This window comes from Acipenser ruthenus, chromosome 20 (assembly GCF_902713425.1).
Source record: "Acipenser ruthenus chromosome 20, fAciRut3.2 maternal haplotype, whole genome shotgun sequence".
Lineage (NCBI taxonomy): Eukaryota > Metazoa > Chordata > Actinopteri > Acipenseriformes > Acipenseridae > Acipenser > Acipenser ruthenus.
Window position 1 is genome coordinate 2,503,100 of NC_081208.1, and position 5,245 is coordinate 2,508,344.

The following is a 5,245-nucleotide window of genomic DNA, read 5'->3' on the forward strand; positions in this document are numbered from 1 at the left end:
GTGTCAGCAAACTACTAAAAACTTGAACAGACAATTAAGGTAAAGGGAGTTCTTAATAATATTGTACTTTACATTGCATGTAATAGTACAACATAAATATCCAGAAGTCATTTATTGAGTCTTAATGACAATGTCCATATGATAACAGTTATATAGTTATATAGAAAGAGTCCCCGGTATTGTGAAGGGGCTGAGGAATGTGGAGGCGCTCATACTGAAACCTGATGAACAGCGATTTGATCTCCTGGGATCAGTGATTTAACTCCCTTTGTTTCTAGAGCAAAGCAATACCAGATCACTCAGTTCCTCTGTCAACACTGGATCCAAGAAAACTAGAATTCTAGAATTCTCCCTTTTCTAAATCTCTGAATCCAGATATTCAGAAAGTTTCAGAGCTTTCTTCTTGATTATAGTAAAACCTGTGAATATGTTTGCCTGCTCTTGCCAGCCATTTAAACCCTGGGGCACTACATTATAATGCAGCATAGGTACCTTCATTAAGCAGTCACATTTCCAGGTTTTGATACATATCAACATAGTCCTACTAGAATGACTCATTCTAAGTTATTTTGAAAATTAAGTTTCGTAGTTGGATCCACTTTTGCTTACAAATATTAAAGAACCCCTACAATTATGAGAAAGCTACAGGACGGTTATAATCTGTACAGTATGTAGTGTTTGGATAGCAGCCAGGACCAGGAAAGACTTACCTACAGTACATGAAGTGAAAGGAAAGAACATAAACCGAATGCACAGAACTCCACACATGCAAGTTATTGGCTTGGTTTAGTTGAGAAGAAGTAAATAGCAACATGAATGAAATCCCAGTAACCCCAACATTTTCAGTCTTTGTGTTTTATTTATGATTTATCAAATTTTATTAGTCTATTTGTGTGTGTGTGTGTTTTTAAAAAAAATCTATATCTAAATTTGGTTCTTTTTGTTTTTCTATTAGTTTATACTGGATTTAATTTTGTATCTTGAGTGTTTTATTAAGATATGTTATATGATTTTTTTTTTTTTTTTTGATGTTGTAACGTCCCGTTGCTGAAATGTTCTGACTTCTAATTACTTGTACATCAAATCACAGATGCATTGTGAAATTGCATTTGTAAGGAGGTTCAGATTCGAAACAGCATTGTTTAATCTTACATATGAGGGTGATGTGTGAAAAAGTAACTGTAGCAAACCACCTTAAATCCTGTCCAGAAGCAAGCTATTGTATGTGACAAAGACTAGCATGTGCCATCAGCTGATGGGGTGTGTTTCAGAAGGTATCTGTGTGTTGTGTTGGTATGATTCAGTGGGACAATTAAAGATTGAAGAATTGCAAGCAGAATTTGAAATGTTCCAGCGATTTGATGTTTTTTTTTTTTTTTATAGCGTATTACAGTATGTATGCTTCTTGACTAATATTTTTTTAAGACATGAGCATAAAAATTAGAGAACAATCTGAAGTTTTGCACAACACCACAAACACCAAAAACTAAACTAGTAACCCAGACTGCAGAAAAAAAGTGTCAAGTCTTTCACTGGGGGAGTATGCAGGGTGTTCTTAACCCATCAACAAGGCAAATAAAATAAACTATCCCAGTCTTTATTTCTCCCTTCTGGGATGAGGAGCTACCAGCTATAAACCATAAACAGAGGGAAAAAATGCCAGTTTCTCCACTGGTGGTCCAGAGGAATCAGAATTAGTTACAGTAGATACTGCACAATCTCCATGTTACACCAGAACGCATTTCTTGCCTTTGGAAGGTTTATTATTTTATTTTGTGGTTGTAGGCATTGGGCAATAGAACTAATGTATGACACTTTTGAGGTAAACTGTTGCCCCAAAGTAGTAATGTCTGTCCTTTTTAGCTTGAGGGAATGAATGCTGGCGGTTAAATACTGTTAAAAACACCCAAGGCTATTTCTCTTGCCTGTGGACATACCCGGGGGAAGAGGGAGTTATGAATAGAGGCTTGTGAGCTCTAAAGGATGAAGGAAGTTGCGTAAACAGCACCCGTTCCAGTTGGAAACTGGTCAACTTTTAACACTCCTCCATGAAAAGCGGACTTTCTTAGTCCTTGACAGTTATCTTAAAAAAGCACTTTTTTTTCCTCCTCAAAATGTGTACTTGCCTGTAAAATTGCAGGTCATTAGTATGGCAATATGTTAATAAAAATGTAAACCATATTTTTGACAACTAAAATGATAGGTATTGTGGTAGGTTTTCAAAGGAAATGCCACCCTACAGTTTGGTTTTCCTGTATGCTTCAAAAAACGTTTGGGTGTGCTAATTATTCTGATCTGCTGCTTATATGCTTACTGCTATTGCAAAACTTTGCTTCAGAATGTGCTCATTGTGCTCAGAATACCCCAAATGAGATCAAATAAGATGCAAATCAGAATAATTGGCAAAACTCATCTTTTGATTAAGTGCAGGTAGCTTACCACTTAACACAGCAGGTTTGGCTATGAAATATGGGTTCGATATCCAAAGTGCTGTAACTACAAACGAACACGTGATTTTAGATGTTAAACAGCAGCAGCAACAACAACAAAAAAAACAGTTCTAAGTAACACCACATCAAGGCGCCTCACTTTGTTTTGACCTTGTTCTATCAGCCCCTCCCAACACTCTTTATATCTTCTCAAAATATAGTTCATTTGAACTGGTCTCTTTCTTACTGGTAGGGTGTTAGTCTGTTCCAATCTGCAAAAAGTATATGGGTGGAGCACCATCACAACCTCACAATTCACAGCCTCACCTGTGTTAAGTGCTGGATAGTTAATAGTAGAGGTAGTGTGCTCTAGGCTATGTGGAGCTGGCTTGCTAGAGGAGGTTTTCAATTTATTTTACTCCCCTTTACAAATACTGAATATTCACAAGACAGAGCCCAAGACGTGCGGTTTTGGTCTCCCTATGGAATAGTTGCTTCTCTGAATGAATTGAAGTTAAATGTATTTTGACCTCTTAAATTGTTCAACACTGCAGATCACACAGAGATTCACACCACCCACAATAACAGATACGCTATTATAGTTGAATAACTCTAACTTCCTACGATACAGTCAGTTTGTTCCAATTTTCAAATGGAGTTTTTTTTTTAAATAAACTTTTGCACCAAATAATTTATTTTCAAGTACAAAGATGTCTCAGCTAAACCCTCTACCATATATTTTTCAGATATGATCTGCATTTAATTTATTTTGAACATCTTGAGCAAAGTAATAATAATAATAATAATAATAATAATAATATTGAAGTGTCTTGCAGTATCTAATTATCCAGCCTAATAGATACACTGCAATTCAGCCAGCTTTCAGATTAGACATTACCTGAGCCTCGATCTACATAGTGAACATTACAGATCATGTAGAAAGATCCTTAAAAAAAACCCAAAAAAACCAGCAGGCTGGAGGGATTAATCCTGTTGTCCTTACAACATGCAATTCAATTATGTTAACCTACCGTCCCCCTAACCTGGCGAATAAAATAAATCATTAAAGCACCTTAAATGCCGTGTCCCAGAGTTAGTTTTAATGATGCCTCAGCACAGGCATAACACCCCGAGAATCAGTGGATTAATTATTATTTTTATTTGTTTATTTTGCAGACGCCTTTATCCAAGGCGATTTACAGAGACTAGGGTGTGTGAACTATGCATCAGCTGCAGAGTCACTTACAACTACGTCTCACCCGAAAGACGGAGCACAAGGAGGTTAAGTGACTTGCTCAGGGTCACACAATGAGTCAGTGGCTGAGCTGGGATTTGAACCGGGGACCTTCTGGTTACAAGCCCGTTTCTTTAACCACTGGACCACGCAGCCTCCTCCTTATTATTATTATTATTATTATTATTATTATTATTATTATTATTATTATTATTATTATTATTATTATTATTATTATTATTATTATTATTATTATTATTATTTACTGAAATATGTCCACTAATATTTTAATAGAGGCCTCATCTATACAAAGGTTTAACCAACTTGTAACTGCCACATATTTAACGAGCAAAAAATAATAATAATAATTAAAAAAAGCAGGGGGTATTATTCAAGGGATCCTAAACGTAGCAAATTCACCTTTTCCTAGTTTATTATTATTATTATTATTATTATTATTATTATTATTATTATTATATTTTTGTTTTACTTTGTGAAATAATTATTATTATTATTATTATTATTATTATTATTATTATTATTATTATTATTTACTTTGTGAAATAAAGCTGTCAAACTTTGCACTGGATAAGAACTTAGCCTCCTGCCTGCAGCCTCTCCTCTCAGGGCGCATTCTCCATACACTTTGACTCCTGTTCACGGTCATTGCTGGTTCTACTATAATGTGAACATTTTTCCAAATTACTTATAAAGCGTTTGCTGTTTTGTTAATCAACAGACTTGCAAGGAAATGCAGGCTTTTACTTTGTGGTCACAATTTAAACAGCCTCCAATGTATATTTATATATTTTCTTAATTGTCCCCTTACCATTTTATGATGCTCGCATGTTTATTGCATTATTGTATTGTGATTTCAAGACATGTTCTTGCAGTTGTAGGTATGTCCCAGGAGTTGTCTGGGAGAAGTGTCCAAAAAACGGGAGAGTCCCGGCAGAAATAATAATTTAAAAAAAAAATGCTTTTTTCGGCTGGTTTCACATGCCCTGGTTAGTTCTTATCTAGCAAACATACACCAACGCTTTATCGTCAAAAATGTGTTTTTATTTATTTATTTTTTTTAAAATACCATTTTGTGTTGTAAGCCGCCAGTGACTAAATCAGTCATTTTGGTTACTTTCCGTGACTGATAAAGTCGAAATGTGCTTAGCTGCTTAAACGGTGGAAAAGGCCTGAGTGTCAGTTTGAGGCTTGGCTAAAGCCTGTATTTTCCCAGACATTCTTCATTTATTAGTGTGGAGTAAGCTGAATTGCACTATACCGACAGATTCAGCACCCGACCTCCTAACCTAAAAAGAAACGCTCTTCTTCGCGTTGAATAATGAATAGCCCTGGTTCATGTTGCACCAGGTGTCCGTTTGTGAGCCACAGTCTCGTTAAATATTAAGAGAGGGGGTAATTGGGCAGTGTCTACATGACAGCAGTTAAAGAAGCAGACTGACAGGTTGATTATTTTTTCTGAGAGAATTCACACAAGCTGCAGTGTACGACAGTCCTGCTCAGTTTTACATTGAGATGAATTTTGAAGTGTGTGTTTACAGATTAATAGTCTGTGCACTATATC